Source organism: Natrix helvetica (assembly GCF_964273705.1).
Source record: "Natrix helvetica genome assembly, chromosome: 2".
NCBI classification, from domain to species: Eukaryota; Metazoa; Chordata; class Lepidosauria; order Squamata; family Natricidae; genus Natrix; species Natrix helvetica.
Genome location: NC_138552.1, coordinates 14,412,706 through 14,431,253, shown reverse-complemented (window position 1 = coordinate 14,431,253; position 18,548 = coordinate 14,412,706). Strand labels below are relative to the sequence as shown.

The following is an 18,548-nucleotide window of genomic DNA, read 5'->3' as shown; positions in this document are numbered from 1 at the left end:
AAAATAAGACAGGTTTTATTTTCTTTTGACCCCCCAAAATAAGCACTTGGCCTTATTTGGGGGGGGGGTCTTATTATTTTGAGGTGTAGGAGGCAGCGAGCGTGGTCACCTCATGGCAGCTGCTGTGTTGCAATATGTTCAGGGAGAGCTTATTTTAGTGCATGCGCTTAAAAGCCCAATTGGGCTTATTATCTGGGGAAGTCTTATTTTCGGGGAAACAGGGTATTAGTTTCTTCGGAACAAATATAATTAGGGGAATTAACATCTAAAGACTGTTTCTTTCCATGAGGGCCAGTTTGGTGCAGAAACCAGGAGACCTTGAGTTCTAGTTCCACCTTAGATACAAAGCTCGCATTTACAAGCATTTATAGCATCCTGTGATCATATGATTGCAGTTTGCAATAGGTTTTTTTTTTTTAGGTTTCTGGCAAAAAAAAACCCACCCATTCAGGTGAGAATAAAAGAATAGAATAGAATTCTTTATTGGCCAAGTATAATTGGACACACCAGGAATTTGTCTTTGGTGCATATTTAAATGCATGTAAATAAATACATTTAAATGTAGATTTAGTAGATGCATATTTACAGTTACGTGATTTGCTTGATGATCACGTGCTTTGGACTTAGGAACACATGATTCATTTCACAACTGCTGTAAAATGGTAGAAAAGCTGACAACTATAACAACATACAACTGAAATTCTGGTCACAATTGTGTTAGTTTGTTGAGGACTATCTATAGCAGTTTCTCAACCTTGGCAACTTGAAGATGTCTGGACTTCAACTCCCAGAATTCCCCAGCCAGCGTGCTGGCTGGGGAATTCTGGGAGTTGAAGTCCGGACATCTTCAAGTTGCCACGGTTGAGAAACACTGATCTATAGTCTCTCTTTCTCAGTCCTAGGAGGAAAAAAATAAAGATAAACCATTTCCAAAATCTTGCTAAGAAAACTATAGGGACACTGCAAGAAACATCAGCAAGGGTCAAGATTGTCTCAAAGGCAACCAGAAATCTTCCATGTTCATCAATTCCATAGATAACACACTCTTTTTTAATCCAATACTATTTTTCCTCTTAAGTTAATACTTCATTTGAATTGCTTTTGCTACATTCTGTTTTATTTGTTCTCTCTTTTTTTTAATTACGCGAACAACCAACACCTCCCCTCACCTCAGTCATATCTTTATTATATCCCTTTATTTATTGCTTTGTAGCTCAATTTACTCATATGGGTTGAAGTGTAAATAGTAAGCGGAAGAAATCTAGACCAGATTAGACATGATCACAAATTAAGAACGTGTTTTTTTTCCTCTTGTCGCGTAGCAGCAAAATATTTCATGACCATGGAAAACATTGGGGGGGGGGGGTTGGCTACACACATTGGATCCTGCCGCCGTTCTGATATACAACGATAAATAACTGCCAATTTGAATTTATTCTATTCCCCAAATTCCCCAAAACACTTCATAAAAATGTCCTATTTCTGTGACTTAATGAAAAAAATGTTAGGAGTGAGTCACTACCAGATAACTTACCAAACAGTTTACGGGAAATTCAGCAGGTTTTATAGATGGGGAACAAGAAGAAGGGAGTTAAAAATATTTACCTGAATTTCTTTACTGAGGTAAATTTTTCATCAACAGGATTTCATCCTATTGAGAATTAGTAACTTTGGCAAGATATGTACAATATCTCCCTCCTTCCATTGGACAAGTACTCCTAGACTTACAACCATTTGTTTGGTGACCATTCAAAGTTACAACAGTCCTGAAAAAAACTTATGGCCAGTTTTCACACTTACTATGGCAGGGGTGTCCAAACTTGGGAACTTTAAGACTTGTGGACTTCTACTCCCAGAATTCCCCAGCCAGCTGGCTGGGGAATTCTGGGAGTTAAAGTCCACAAGTCTTAAAGTTCCCAAGTTTGGACACCCCTGTACTATGGTAATGCATAATCCCCTTGGTCACTTGATCAAAATTTGGGCACCTAGCACCTGGCATATTTTTATGACAGTTGCACTGTCCTGGAGTCATGTTTGTCACCATTTATGTAACCTTCCTAGCTGTCTTCGGACAAGCAAAGTCAATGGGGGAAGGCAGATTTGCTTACCAGCTGCATGATTCACTTAACAATGCAGTGATTTGTGGCAAAAAGGTCATAAAATGGAGCCCAACTCACTTAATAATTGTTGAATTGAAATGTTGGGCTCAATTGTGGTCATAAGTCAAAGACTACCTGTACTTTATTTCATTTATTCTTTATTTTTATTCTGCCCAAAGTCACCCAACTGCCTTTCATATTTAAGGCAAAACTAGACCTCACAGTCTCCTGGTAATAGAATAGAATAGAATAGAGATAGAGATAGAGATAGAGATAGAGATATAGGACAGGATAGAATAGAATAGAATAGAATAGAATAGAATAGAATAGAATAGAATAGAATAGAGATATAGGATAGAACAGAACAGAACAGAATAGAATTCTTTATTGTCCAAGTGTGATTAGACACACAAAGAATTTGTCCTTGGTGTATATGCTCTCTGTATATAAGGAAAATAAAAATATATTCATCAAGAATAACACTTAGTGATAGTCAAGGTTACTAATAAGCTATCAAATCGTACTAGGAAACAATAAGAGCAATATAAATTGAAAGATACAAGCAACACGGTATAGTCATAAATGGGGAGAGATAGATACTAGGAAGGAAGAGAAGAATAATAGTAATACATTATTGACAGTGTTGTGGGAATTAGTTGTTAAGCAGAGTGATGGCATTCGGGAGAATAATTGTCCTTGTGTCTAGTTGTTCTGGTGTACAGTGCCCTATAGCACTGCACACCAGAACAACTAGACACAAGGACAATTATTTTTTTGAGGGTAGAAGTTGAAACAATTTATGTCTAGGATGTGAGGGGTCTGTAGATATTTGATAAATGCCCTAATATGTGCCTAACTGGTTTTTATCACCAGATTTAAAAAAAAAGATATCATCATTTATTACCAAATAAATGACCCAACATCACCTAACTGGCTTACATGCCTAAGGCAGGACTACAACTCTCATTCTCCTGGCTTCTACTGGCCTTAACCACTAGACCCAAACATCTTATAAGGATTCATCACAATCTCACTTAGTTTATTCTGCCTCTGTATTTTGAACCTGAAGTGTGAAAAATCTTCCACATGTCTTCAGAAGGATAATAAATGTCTCTTCATCTGGATAATATAGTGAGGATTGTTGAGAGCCAGTTTCCAAAGCCTTTTTTTATGCTGAATATGCTGTTACGAAATAAAATTAACAATAATAAAGATGATTGCATTTTGGCTGACCTGAATTTTTTCCGCTTCTTTCGCAGGTCCAAGTTGCTACATTTTCTTCACGTAAACCAGAGACTACTTCCTTAAACAGCTGTATTATCTTAAAAAAACATATAAACACTTAACCCTTCCTCCCCCCTCCTTTTTTTGTAATATAATAAGACAAGTCTGAGTAGTTACAAATCACAGACGCAAGAGATTTCAGCATTCCTGATTTTGAAATAAAGGGGAAAAAAAGTGCAACTTGAGGGACAACCTCTTTTCAACATATCATTCGGAATGTTTCAAGCAGTATGTTGACAGCTGTCAGTGCACAGCCAGGAGAGACTGAATGGCAATCTTCTCCACACTGTGGGACAATGCATTTGTGCCTAAACTTCTTTTGGAAAAAAAAATATAATTAATTTGTAAGTCTGAAAAAAAATATTTAATTTAAAAATTGTAAACTTGCAATAATGAAAAGTGTACTTCTGAAGAGAGAAAAAAAAATGAACGTTTTCATTGGTGTACTAGTCATCTAGTGTTTATACTTACTGGATATTAAAAAGGGAAGCTCCGCTACCCTAATATTTACAAAACCAGCAAACGTCCTAATGAAAACTGAAGTAATGACATTAGCCATTCCTTAGGGTAGGAGGAACAGATGGATCTTATAGACCTATGTCAAATACAAAACACATGGACACAAACACACATATATAAATATTATATAAATATATATATAAATTTATATATATATATATAAAAAATTAGTGACTATGGTAAGCTTTGTTCATTGGTTTCCGACTTTTTGCTCCTGTAAAGAAAAAGAAAAAAACAAAGAAAAAACAAAGTACGGATTAACTTTTTTTAAGGAAAAAAAAAGATTTTACTGTAAATAAGTTTTTTGTTTCTGTTGACGTCTTCTTTCTCTTCCCCCCATGGCCCCTTCAGTTCTTTATTGTAACCTGTAGTGCCAGCTCTGTTGCTGGAGGGGCCGTCCAGGATGAACTCTGACCCCGAGGTTGCTTATCATGCCTACAGAAAAGTAGCAAGCGATCTCTTGAGTCCTTTGGGGAGAATACGGGACTAGATATGAGGTATGCCGATAAGTGTAAGCAGCTTTGCTGAGACCTCCAGCCCCCCCTCCCCCCCACCAAGGCAGGTCGGGACTACCCAGAATGCTGGGGTGTGGGTTAGGAATTCTGGGGCAGCTCTAGTCCCTACCCTACAGTCAACACGAGTTTGGGGGGGGGGGAATGGCCCAGGCAATCAAATTTTGGGGTGGAGAATTCTAAATCACAACTCTTGCTCTCATTATACCCTATTTCTAAGATGTTCAGAGGTACAAGGTTAGAATGCTACAATGTTACCACTGTGCCTTCTAATGTTTATATCATCAAAAAAAAATATGTAACATAATCAAAGGTGGCTGTGATTTAACAAACCAGTAGAAATGTTAAATTAATGTCTGTAGCTTAAATACAATATGCACCGAGGCGTTTCAGAATACATGGTCAAAGGTAGGATGGGGAGAACAGTTGCTACTTGTACGAGAGTTTGAAAAAAAGAAAACACTTTAAAGGGTATTCCTGAAAGATTGACCATATACTGCCTCTTCCGTTCATTTAAAAAAAAATATGCCAATATCCAACTGTCACACAGCATTTAGAACAAGCCTTACCCGTTCTAAAGCATTAAGTTGCACTTTCTTAAAAGAGGAGGGAGTAGAACAGTATTTTTCTGGCCAGTATGAACCAAGTTTTTACTTAACGCATATACATTATAGCAAGTATTAGATCAAGCTTATGACACAGCAACTCATCCAATGATTGGATTTCAGGGCATCTAAGCAAGGACCCATAGTGAATCTTTCAAAGATTTACTTTGGGAGACAGAACAATTAACTGACATTGCTCCCAATTCAGTCTTTGTCAGCATCTTTTTGTTTCAAGCTTCTGATTTATTTATTTTTTTTAAATAGCCACGCAAACTTGGCATGTTATTTTTAAACAGAATCTCCCGGTTTGAATCGATTTTCCACCTATCAGCACTGAGTAAATGCCATATACCCATTGAAAACGGTCTAGACTTTCCATCTGTTCTCCTGTTTTGCCAGTTACATAGTAATGAAAAAAAAATACATTTGTAAATTTTATGCAACAAAATGGCAAACGTATCATTATTTTGAAATTGTGTATGTAAAAGTTATATTTTTACATGTAGACTCTTGTTATTATGTGTTTTAATACATTGTATCAAACTTTTGTTTTTTTTAAACTGTGTGGTTGAAACAAAATCTCATTTAAATGAAATAGTGAGAAATAAGAATCTTAATTTTATGTTACTGAAAAACATAAAGAACAAATATGGTAGTTTGCCATCTGAACCACCCTCTCCATATCCATAAACATTTTGATTACCTGTGTGTGTTGAAAATTGTAAATATGTTCAGTAGCAGTAAAACTTTTAAAAATACTATTATTTGTTAATAAGTTTCTCAAATGTGGAGGTGGATTAAGCTCATAATAGAGCAGAGACTACGTAAGTTGAAATCAGAACAAGAAATGACTATTTCATTGCAGATGCCATACTTCTAATAGAATATGTTTAGATGAAAATGTTTGTCTTAAACCTAATTCTTTTAGTGCTGGTATTCTAAATCAGGATTCTCTTTTAATTGACCAGTTATTAATATAGTTTAGGATTAAAGTTTTTTTATAAAAAACAATTCTAATACTTTTAATGGGAAGTTGTTATTTCAGAGGATAACTTTACGCTAAAAACCTGGATAAATCAAAGAGGCGTTAACTTCCATCTTGATGTCATCAATGTGAGCATTTCTGCTGGTTTACATTCATAATGCCAAGATTTCAAATCGTCTGCTCTGTATATAAAACTACGTATTTTGGATAAGAGAGCTATCAACGCAAAATCAAAATGCCGTCTTTTTAATAATTGCCCAGATTGATGACATTATTATGAATCTTGAAACTTTCACAGTCACAGAACATTGATAAAAAGATGGTTTCCATTACTGGCCATTCAGCACATTTGAACAGCAGAGATGATTCTAAACAGGAATGAAAAATGGTGATGTACATAGAACCAATAGAGGCTTAGTTGTTTATAAAACGGTAATCTAATCTCTGTGGTTTTGGACATGGTTTCCTGTTCCATAATGGAATTTAAACTTGAAAATTAACCAGTCATGCTGTTTTGTGTTGTTCACCCTCCCCCCACCTCCTCTGCTTGCTTTAATTTAGTGTGTGATCCTAAGAAATAAGACATCAAGAATTGCTTAATTTTTCACTGCTGCTGTCCACAGTGGGAGTTGTCACTTGTTAAAAGATCTAGTGAGTTGTAACGACCAAGAGGTAGAGGTGTGCAAGTTGTTTTGAATTTGAAGTGTTCCATATATTCCTCAAGTCTTTTGAGCTCAAAGCAAAGCACCGTGTGAGGATTTTGAGATGCTTCCGTGATTGTCAGAAAATCCAGCAGATTTGGAGTGCTTTGCACACTCGTACGAAGGAGAAACAACCACATGTTGTACAGTAATGAACAGTACTTGGACACTACAATTGTACAGATTTATCCAACATTTAATGAATGATCCACCTCCACATTCAAGTAATTTATGAATACGCAGATTAAGGAAATCTGTTCATCTAGATTTTTATTTTTACATTTGTCTTACGTGTAGCTGCAAAGAACACTAATGTTTATACAACTGTCAGTTCAACCAGTGATGCAACTTGTAATTGATGCAGTCTTCCGATTTGTTTTATTAGTTGATTTCATTGGAAGGGTGGGGACGGGTGGGTATAGAGTGGGAGGAATGCGGAGCAATTTCCAATTTTCCTTGTTCTGTTCAACAGGCACAGTGCAACCTGTGCCAGACCGTGTAATAATAGCACATTGCCACAAACGAAGAGAATTTATCGAGTGAGAAAAAGCACAAAGCTTAATCCACTGACTGATACGAGAAGAAAGAAAATATGATTTTCTAAAGATGGAATACAATGAATTCCAACACAGCGGGGGCACCAAGATTTATTTTCTTTCTTTCTTTCTTTCTTTTTCTTTTCTTTCTTTTCCTTTTCCTTCTCTTTTTCATTTTTCTAGCATCTTCTCACGGGACAGGAACTTGATTCACCTTTGTGCAGTGCTGGTTTGACCATACTCATTTCAAGTATTATAGACTTATGTAATGGTGAAAATATATGAACTGTGGCCTTTTTCATTCTTGTTACTTGTGATGCAACTAAGTGAAGATACGGAAAAGCAGAGATTTACCATGTATCAGTGCCTGCCTTTTTGTTACAAAGTTTTGTTTGTCTAGTGACCTTTTTGCTATTAAAATAGACTGTAGTACACCCAAGTAGGATAAAAGAAAAGCCTAAATTTAAAAAAAAAATTAAAAATATATATTTGGCTTATTTTTCACAGGAGCAATCCTTTTATACCACGAATATTGGGGTGGGGGCGTGGAGGGGTGGGGCAGGGGTTGTCAGATTCTGAATATTTCTTCTTTGTAGATGTTTGGAATCATTCTAAGTAAAAGTTTGTTACTTTATTTTACTATTTAAAAGATGTTATTTTACATATGTGTTACCAAGATGAAATTGTACGATAGCTTTTTTTCCCTTCTGTTTTTTTTTCCTTTATCCTTTATCTTTTTTTTTTAAGTCGGAGGTCGCAGTGGGGAAGGTGTTTTTTTTTTTTTTTTTTGCGACTATACCCATAGCTGCAACATTTAAAAAAGAAAAATAAATAAATAAAAAAAGGGAAAAATGATAAAAGGGACAAAAAGAAAAAAAGATAACAACAGTTACACTTTGTTTTTCAATGTGTGGCTGAGTGCCTCGATATATTTTTTTTTCCTCCATGTTTTTGGTGTATTTCTGATTTGTAGAAGTGTCTAAAACAGGTTGTGCGCAGGAGATCCCTGAAGTCGAAACACACAGCTTGCTGTAGACCTTTTATGTTTCCCATTTTGTAGTTATTTGATGCCGTCATGTACATGACTGTTCTGTAGCAATAAATGTGCCATTTTTATAAACTGTTTCTGACACTTTCGTTTCATTTCATTTTGCATTGTCCATTTCTGTAGGTATCACCGGGAGTCACTGCCTAGGAATGACCAATAGGTGGCGCTGTCATCCGCCCTCCCAACTCCAAAAGCAATGGGGTTTAAAATGTGCCCTTGGTGTTCTCGGAAGTGCTCCATTCCAGATGATGTGTAAAACTGAAGTTGTGATCACCCGAGTTCCTCTCAGAATATGATTCCTTCTAGAGGCCTCTTCACTTTTTTTCTTTCTTTTTTGCACTGGGTAGTTGATTAAAAAATCTACTTTCTGGACATAACTGTAAAAGCACATGTCCTTCTCGGCCTAAGCGGTTGTGTAACATGGCTATGCATTGTAATATAGTTGTTGACCTGGCCCACCTTTGGCTTGAATTTCAACAGGTGGAGCAAATTGTTTGTAATTCCTCTCTGTAAAGTTCTTTCTCTTTTTTTTTCCTGAATGAAAGGTGCTACATACATGTAAAATTGCATTCGTGACCATCGATTTCTGTAAATACAGCACCAGTATTTTAATGGAAAACTGTTAATGTACGTATGAGACAATGGAGTGCACCTATGAGCAATGGACAGACATCAAGGTGCTAAGCTGTATGCAAAAATAAACTGAACTATTAGAAAAAAAAAAGGATTAATCTATTAAATTCAAAGATTGGAGCAATTATAAAGACACGCACAAGACTGCTGTTGATCACTTACCTTTAATACTTTCGTGTATCGATTGAGATCATTTTTGGGGGTTTTTAGGCAGAACTGTGGCTGCCTTATTACAGTATTGCAGACTGAGGTGTACTAAGGGTCCAAGTGGACAGATCACCTTAATTTGTCCCCATACGAGATACTTGTTGAAGTTGTACATTATAAATGTTGTTTGTATTTATATCTTGTTAAAAGAAAAGAAGTAATAAATTTTGGTTGGGCCTGTTGCAAATGACCAGTCCAGAAGATATTCTCACTTGTTAGTTGATTTCCCCCAACCCTTTTTAGAGAAAAGTTAAACCCAAATTCAAGAAGTCACATACTAGGCTGGGACTGTTTAATTGCATGCCATTTATTATTGAACAGTGAATTATGATCGTACATATAGGTTATAAACAACTTTTTGACGCCATCTTCTGAATTTTGTAAAGATGCCAATAGGTTTAGAGCAGTGATGGTGAACCTTTTCGGTACCGAATGCCCATACCAGAATGTGTATGCATGGGCACCAGCCAGCGTTGGAGCACCGGAAAACGGCCCAAAAATAGGCCGATTTTCAGGCCATTTGGGGGGGCCAAAAACGGATTTTTAAGCCATTTTGGGGCTGGTTTTTTTGGCATTCCTGCACCCACAAAGATCAGTTGGCCAGCGCACACCAAAACCAGAAGAGCAGCTGGCGACGGTGCGTATGCCCAAAGGGAGGGCTCTGTGTGCCATAGGTTTAGCATCATGGGTTTAAGGTATTGATAGTGCCCAATCCAGAGCAATTTCCAAAACTTTGACTTGGCAAGAAATTATCAGCACCAACAGAGTAGAAGTTCTGCATATTAAAGCTACAATCCTTTTGGATCTCAGAAAATGTACATAGTAAACACACCTCGCTCTCTCTTTTAAATCTACTTAGCAAAAATGATCTTGGGTTTGGCTGAATTGCTCCAGGGTAGACTTGTGAGTCTTGTGTAGATTTGTATAGTTCAGTGTTTTCCAACATTGCTCACTTCAGGCATGTAGACTTCAATACCTAGAATTCTCATCCATGTGGAATCAAGGTATTTGAAGACCACAACTCTTAGAAATTGCCAAGTTGGAAACTTCTGCTCTAATCTAATTGCGAGGCAGAGAAGGCAGAAATGAGAGATAGAAGAGGATATATTGGAAGAAACCAAGGCAAAAAGTAGAAGTGGAAAGGGAGGAAAGGTGCTTTTTTCCAAAAGACAATTGGACTTCTTGGTGTTTTCTTTGAAAGAGTTTTGCTCCTCATCCAAGAAGCTTCTTCAGTTCTAACTGAATGGCCAGGATGATTGAGAATTTCCATAGACAAAGGGATGAAATGGAAGTCAGGAGAGAAAAGAAAATAACAAACCTGATGGGGAAAGAAAATAAGGATAAGTATATTCATTAATTTCCTTTTTAACATCCTGAGGCTTGTCCTATGGTTGAGCTGGGCCTCTAGCCCTTCCTGTCCCAGCTTTCCACGTCATTGGCTATGATTGTCAAGTTGTGGTAGCAACATCAGGCAGCCATTGAGTTTCATTCCTGGCCTACATATTCTAATGAATCCTTTTGTAAGCTATTGCTTTGGATTTGATTTCCTACAAATAAAATGTAATAAAAACATGCTTTATCTCCAGTGTTCACTACTCTTAACGAGCCACAAATTTCATGCACATATTGTGCAATATGTGGTTCTTTAAAATGACCCTCAATGGTCTTCATTCACAAGTTATCATTGCACGACTACAGCATAGAACTCTGATTGATAGAACCCCTTTCAGCCCTATAATCATCAACTAACATACCAATCTGCATTATTTTGTCAGCACTACAGTCAGAAGAGAAAATAAGAAAGAAAGGACTGCTAGCTCTAAGCCTCAAAAGAATTGAGAATAGGGGTAAGGAAGAATGTATTAAGACTATCTAATAAGACTATTTTGCTACTTCTTTATTATAGCAAAATTAAGCTAGGTGTTATGATAGAAATCAAAATTGTCAGTGTTTGTTGCAGAAAAATCAAATCCAGAAAGCGCACACAGATAACTGATTCAGCTGGATTCACTAACCTTTTTATATGCATAATAACAGATGAATAAATGTACAATACCAATAGTAGATTATTTCAATGTGGTACAAGTTACAAGCAGAACACAAGCAGAAGAGAACAGTTAGTTTCAGTTCAGAGCAGAGTAGTTTCCATTTCGATTCTCAGAACAGATTTGTTTAAGCTCCCATTGTGTTTTTGGTCATTTTTTTGAGGTCTACCAAAAAAGCAAAGAAATTAGCTATAACACGCAAATGTCTATGGAGATTCTCAGTCATCCAGGTCACGGTTGTCCCAAAGGTGCTTTTTCAAGAGAAGTTGAGCTTTTTGTTTTGGGGGAGTTGTTTTTTTCAGCTGAAGAAACTTGGATGAGAAGCAAAACGCCTTCAAAGAAAAACAACAACAGAAAGTCCAGTTGCCTCTTGAAAAAGCACCTTTGGTATAACATACAAAGTTTTCTCACAAATGAAGGTAAATACTGTATTTTTCAGAGTATAAGATGTACCAGAGTATAAGACGCACCAAGGTTTTGAAGAGACATATTTTTAAAAAAAGTTTTTTTCACTCTGCAAACCTCCCAAAAATGACCCGTTTTTCATGAATAGGGGCCTGTTTTTTGTCAAAAAATGGGCATGGATAGCCTTTAGGAGGCTTATAGAGTGCTGCTGGGGGCTGGAAAGCAAAATTGAGCAAAAAAAAGGGCCGTTTTTTTTTTTTCTCATTTCTGCCCTCCCCAGCCCCCAGGAACTCTCTGGAAGCCTTCTAAAAGCTATGCGTGGCCATTTTGGTGAAGGGGGCAGGGTTTCAGGAGGGAAGAAATGCTGCATTCAGTGTATAAGACACACCCAGATTTTCAGTCTCTTTTTTGAGGGAAAAAGGTACATCTTATATTCAAAAAAATACAGTACATGTGTCCAAGGATAATGTTGCAGGGTACGATCTGAGTTGGTTATCGGGGCCAAAGCTTTATTCTTCCAAGCTTTGGGGCTCATGCTGGAGCCCATCTTTAGGACATATTCTGGAGAGAGAGAGAGAAGTTCCCTAATAATGGGCTTAAGCACCAGCCCGAAAGTTTGGAAGAATAAACCTTTGGTGATCAACTCAGATTGAACTCTGCAAAGATTTCTCAGATATGGGACTGTGCTGTTGGGACTGTCTTCCAAAGCACTGCAGTGATGTCTTTCAACATTAAGGCATGACACACATGGAAAGGGAGTTGAAATCAACAGCTCCTTCTACATTTATGTTTCTATGAAGTCTGAGTTGATTGCTTTTTTTTCTTCCTCAAAATGAAGTTAACCTCTTCCCTCCCCTTCCTTTGGTAACCATGAGCTCATTTTTCTCCAAGACTTATTGTGCACTCAACTACATCTACTAATGCAGGGGTGGGCAACTCGTGGCTCTGGAGCTGCATCTTTCATCTCTCTGCTGTGACTCCCTGTAGCCAGCCAGTGCCACAATTGATAGGGCTTTCGGTTAGAGCAGGTAGAAGAGAAAGGATGCCGCGCCAGGAGGAACTATAAAGGGGCACCACACTCCCGATCAGCAGAGGAAAAAGACGCCATGCTAGGAGGAGACACAATGATCAGGGAACTGGATTTCTGGTCAGCTCCAGAATTGAACGGGGGGCTTCCGTTTAGGATCCTTGTGGCTCCTTGAGTGTTTAAAGTTTAAGGTACTTAATGAATTTTTAGTTCTGGTACTTTTGACAATTGAGGGTTTTCTGATTTCCCCCCCCCCCATTTTTTTTCAAGAATTAACACAAGATATAAAATACCCAGACATTGTCTGGTGGGGTGGGGTGGAAATTAAATAAATATATGGTGTTACCTTACACCAGGGGTCCTCAAACTTTTTAAACAGGAGGGCAATTCAAGTTCCCTCAGACTGTTGGGGGGGGGGGCTGGACCAGCTAGGTGGGCATGACTAGGTGGTCATGTGACCGGGTGGGCGTGGCTAGGTGGTCATGTGACCAGGTGGGTATGGCCAATTTAGCAGTCCAAACAATACACACAAACTTTAATTTGTTTTGCTCCTGGGGGTGGAAATACAATACCTCCCTCCCTCCCTTCCTCTCTTGGCCGGCCGGCCGGCCGGCCGGCTGGGGAGGAAAAAATGGGCCCATTTTTGGCCACCCTGGCCTCCAACAGGCAGGTGGGAGCTGTCAGATAAACAGGGCGATGTGGGCAGGACAGCCTCGTGGTCTCCCGTGGGCCAGATTAATGGCTTCCCCCGGGCCCCTGCCCTACACCAAACCCTTTGCCTGTCATTCAAAGAAAATACAGCATGTACTGTACATGTTCCACTAAAATATTCTTGCGAGAAAGAATATGCAGATTCTTGAGAGGAAGGACACTTGTCATATTAGTCCCCATTCTTGCTGAACGCCACAAGCGGCGTTTTATTTGGTAGAAACCTTTCAAAGAAAACCACTTTAAAAAGCACTATATTGTAATCGGATGTAAATCAGACTGTACTCTGGTGTCCTTCACACACACACAAAAAAAAGCAGGATAGATGGATGTAAAGCTGGAAAAAAATCTTATGCAAAACAGGAAGATTTACTCCCCTCTCTTCCACACGGCTTCCAAATCTCTGTAACGTCCTTGTAATGAAAGTGACAGGAGTAGAGAAATTGGCCATGGAGAAGCAGGGGCTTCGCTTTCTTGGTGGAGACTGAAATCTATTTCATGCAAAATCAGCACGGTTCGTAAACCTTTTAGCAGTTTATGACAACATCCTACCCATCCTAACTGGCGATCTCGGGGTGTGTGACCATGAGTTGCGCATGGTGCATGTATGTGCCTGTGCGTTCAAGGTTCATTAGAGGGATTTCTGCTGAGAACTTGCTTTTGTGCTTTGCTTTGTTAATCGGGGAGAGCTGCTAAGCGCTTTTTCTGAACCATTAGAGGGAAATGGCTGATCACTTCTAATTGGCCAAGCCAAGAAATATTGCTGCTCTCTAGAAAAACCTCCATTATTCTAGGATGAATTCAACCTGCTTCCCTTCTCTTTCCCCAGCTCGGCAGCACATGCTGAACCTGAATTGGGATATTCTTTTTTTTTTTTTAACTAGATTCGCAAGATTTGTGGGTTAGAGAAAAATGCTCTGCTTGTCAGTGTTCCAAATATCATGCAGAATTCAATCAGAGTCCAAGGCAAAACTATCCTTAAAGTTCCAATTGAATAACGTTTAATAATGTTTAATAATGTTGACAACGAACTGTGGAAATCCCAAATCTGAAAACTTCCTGGGATTCCACCCAGTTTAAAGTTCATGATCTTTTCCCCACACCCATAAATCCATCACATGGTCCAATCTTCTTTGGCCACGCTGGCATCTCCACCCAGCTGGTTCCGGTCAGATGCAGAGGTGCAGAGACAAAAGATGACCTTGGGCTTCTAGAAAGGAATGACAACAACACATTCCACAATTCTACTCCTTTCTATTCCCTTTCCCAATTACTACACTAATGAAACAGAATAATGAAATTTGAGAAAGCGTGGCAGACCAAAGATCCTAAAAAGGAATATAACTGCAGGCCTGACACTGCTGTTGTTTGACAGTGGTGATGGCTTTTAAATTCAGTTGATGCTACTCCAATCAGATTCTGTGTTGCCCATGCCTAATATCATTTTGCTTCTTCCCATATATCACCAATATTGGTGGTATTGTTGTGGCCCGCCAGAAGAACTGGCAACAGATTCAGACAGTGAGGAGGTTGGGGAGGAACAGGGGCCAGTCCTGGAATCTGGCGAAGGCTCTGAGGAGGGCTCTGTGTCAGAGGCAGAGAGGGGGCAAGAGCCATATGTCAGTTATCAGCTGCCTTCAGAGTCAGACATCAATGAGGCAGACGAACAGCTGGAGCCTGTTGCCAGATGAAGGGAACAGCTAAAGAACAGAGATCACCATGGGAGTAAGGCCATGGATGCATCACAAACTGGCCACGTCCACCCCTGGTTTAGTGAAGGGGAAAAAAGCTGTGATGACATGACAATGCGAGATTGACACCCCTATTGGAAGCGAATTACAGTTGCTTGTCTCCAGGACTATTAAGGGTCCACCTTCAGCAAGTTTTTTTATGGATATGCACTAGATTGAGAATGCAACCTGTCAGTCCTTTGAGATACAGCCTCAGCCCTGCCATACTCCTTATGGAAGACAGGGAGAGGGCTTGTGGACTTTATTAAAGCTATCGTATTTTTCAGAGTATAAGACACACCTTTTCCCCCTCTAAAAGAGGATGAAAATTTGGATGCGTCTTATGCACTGAATGTAGCCCCACCCATCCACCATCCCCCACCCTTTGGCCTCTGCCTCTCAGCAATTGACCTCCTTGCAGCAAATGGAGAAAATGGTGCTTTCGGAGGCTGCAATAGGCTCCCTGAAGCCTGAAACAGCTGATGATTGGGAGTCGCTTAAACTGAAAGTGAAACTTCCTGTTTGCTCCACGAGGCAAATTGCTGGGAGGCAGAAGCAGATTTTTTTTCTTGTGCTAATCTGTTGCTGTTTGCTGCAAGGAGGTAAGTCAATAACTATAAATGCTTATAGAATGTTCAGATTATTAGACTTATTTTTTTAAAGACTGCTTTATTATTATTGTTAACAAAATGAAGAAGTGTTTTAACTTAAATGCTTGATCTGAAGAGGCACAGTGCTATTGTATCTTCTTTTAAATAGCAGAGAATAGCTATACTTCCAGAAAGCACATCAATTTCAACAGTATCTGTGCAAGTATAGTCTGAAATGTAACACTACAAACGGTGTATATTGTCTGTACTGTTTGCTGTTTGTTGCAAGGAGGCAAATTGCTGGGAGGCAGAAGCAAATTTTTTCCCCCTTGTTTTCCTCCCCAAAAGCTAGGTGCACCTTATACTTGGGAGCGTCTTATACTCCGAAAAATATGGTAATCCCCTACTTTTTCAACTTTGGCATTATGGGAACCTAAACAAAACAAGGGAACTGCCAACATTCTTCACTTCTTGAGGCTCTCACAAAGCACAAAGTTTTACAGACGCTTGTAAACTACAAAAGCTTCATGCAAAATCTCAACAGCATTTGAAGCCGGATTGATCTGCAGTACAAATTTACACTAAGCATTTAAATAACATAGCCTGGAGTTTTATAGGGTCAAAATGGGATGTGGCATAGCCAATTCTTTTCAGATTTTACCAAACGAAGAGAAGAAAGGAGTAGGGGCAGGGGATGAGTAGAACAGCAATAACACTTACAACTTATATACTGCTCCATAAAGCTTTACAGCATTCTCAGAGTGGTTTACAACATCAGCCTATTGTCCTCAACAATCTGGGTTCTCATTTTACCGACCTTGGAAGGATGGAAAGCTGAGTCAAGCTTCACCCAGTCAGGATCAAACTCCAGGCTGTGGGCAGAGTTAGCCTGCAATACTACATTCTAACCACTGCACCACCATGGATTCCATAAGAGCATGGATGTCAAACTTGATTGCATCCCAAGCTATGACGAATTGCGACGATTTTTGCCTTTGTGGAGCCAGGGTGGGCGTGGCCTGCATGTGACGTATCCCGCCCATGGGCTGCCAGTTTGATGGGCCAGCAACAGAGGATAATATTTGCATTCTCAGTATTGAAATTTGGAGTCTTTGGTGCTCTCTGAGCTTAGTTGTTTTCGTGCAGACGTTTCATTACCAAACTAGGTAACGTCAGCAGTGCTCCTGATGGAAAAAACACCTGCAAAAAAAAAAAAAAAAAAACAAGCTCAGAGAGTACTAAGGAGCCCTCATATATGGAATCATTCATTTGGAAGGAGCTGTTTCAAGCCTTGAGTTCAATCCTCCCCTTAGAAATGTTAGCCTAGCTCAGTGATGGCTAACCTTTTTCTCACGGCATGCCACAATTGTGTGTGCGCGTGCCCACACCAATTCAATCCTTCCTGCCAACCTGCACACATGGCCCCAACACATGTGTTCACAACCCCCCACACGTGCGCGCACAACCCCCCCTTGTGCACGCATGTGCAACCCCTCCCCAGGCTCTGGAGGATTTCCAGAAGCCTAGGGAGGGCGAGAACAGCCTCCCCCGGCTCCCCGGAGGCCCTCTGGAAGCCAGAAATGGTTCGTTCCTGACATTCCAGTTGGCTCGTTAGGGCCGTTTTGCACCCTCCCCAGCCTCCGGAGGCTTTCCAGAAGCCTGGGGAGGGCAAAAATGGCCTCTCCGGGCTTATGGAAGGCTGAAAATCAATCCGCGCCATGCCAGCAAATATGGCTCCACCAGCTACCTGTGGCACATGTGTCATAGGTTCATCATCACAGGCCTAGCTTCTGTAAGGAGGCCTTTGCAATTGGTTCCATTTTAGAAGTCTTTTTTTTTTTACCGCGAGGAAGTTTTTCTTAACATTCAGCGCATTTCCTGCCATCCGAAAGTACTTGAAAAGGGCAATCATAATGCATGTCTAGTCAGGAGTTTCCTATGAGGTCAGTGGCTGTAGAATTGCAGCATCAGTAGTTCCGACTTTTGCAGTTAAATGCACAAGCTATAGGAGGAAAAAAACACTGGTGTGTGCTGAGCATCCATCTCTTGGCTGTCACGCCATCTCAAGAATAACAATTAAAATGCCAAGTCAGTACTAAGCATTTGCTACACAAAGTAGATATAAAGAACAAACCATTTCAAATTTCACGTTCTGTGCACAGTGCTTTGATTTGCCTAATTGAATAGGATACTTTTAAATAATATGGACACATTTCTCTACTGTCCTAGAGAGTGAATGGAATGGAATGGAACGGAACAGAACAGAACAGAATTCTTTATTGGCCAAATGTGATTGGACACACAAGGAATTCATCTTTGGTGCATATGCTCTCAGTGTACATAAGGAGAATAAAATTTCATTCATTAAGAATAAAAAGATACAAGACTTAGTGATACTGTCGGGTTCCGAAGGGATAATGAAACCAGCCAAACACAGAAACAGTTTGAAATGCAGTTTGTACTCTTCCTTCGGCACGTACTGACCAACAAAGCACTAAGGCAATGAATAAATTGTCAGAGCTGCCACCTTGTGCTTCCCAGCACCTTTTATAGCTACATTGGTAATTAAGGTAAACCGCACCCCACGCATGCGCACACCCATCCCCTCGTGACCCAGAACGAAACCACTTGGCAATTAATCCTGGACTGCATGAATTTGTTCAAAATTTCTGCTACCGGTTCTCCAGAACTGGTCAGAACCTGATGAATACCACCTTTGGCAGAGTATTAGAGAACTAAAGAGCACCAAATATCGTTCCTCCATTCAAAAAAAAAAAAGCGGGAGAGAGAAAAGTAGAGTATAAATGCAAAAAAGCCCATTTGATGTCAGTCCTGCCAAGAAATCCGGAACAGTTTATTAAACAGTAGACTTGTGAGCATTCAGAAAATAATGTGTTTATTGAAAGGAGCTAGT

The 18,548-nt window shown here is 39.5% G+C and overlaps 1 protein-coding gene across 17 annotated transcripts in view; it reads left to right on the top strand.

The window, feature by feature from the left end:
- The window catches only part of TCF4 (transcription factor 4), a 449,273-nt gene extending 439,983 nt beyond the window's left edge, over nt 1–9,290 (top strand). For 16 of the 17 annotated variants that reach the window (XM_081941830.1, XM_081941822.1, XM_081941821.1 and 13 more), the window contains one exon: nt 3,359–8,366. The gene's annotated coding sequence lies outside the window, so the exon portion shown is untranslated. Of the gene's footprint in view, nt 1–3,358; nt 8,367–8,412 lie in introns of those variants that run through there. The other variant, XR_014174417.1, reaches the window with a different exon arrangement.
- Nucleotides 9,291–18,548: the final 9,258 nt, after the last annotated feature.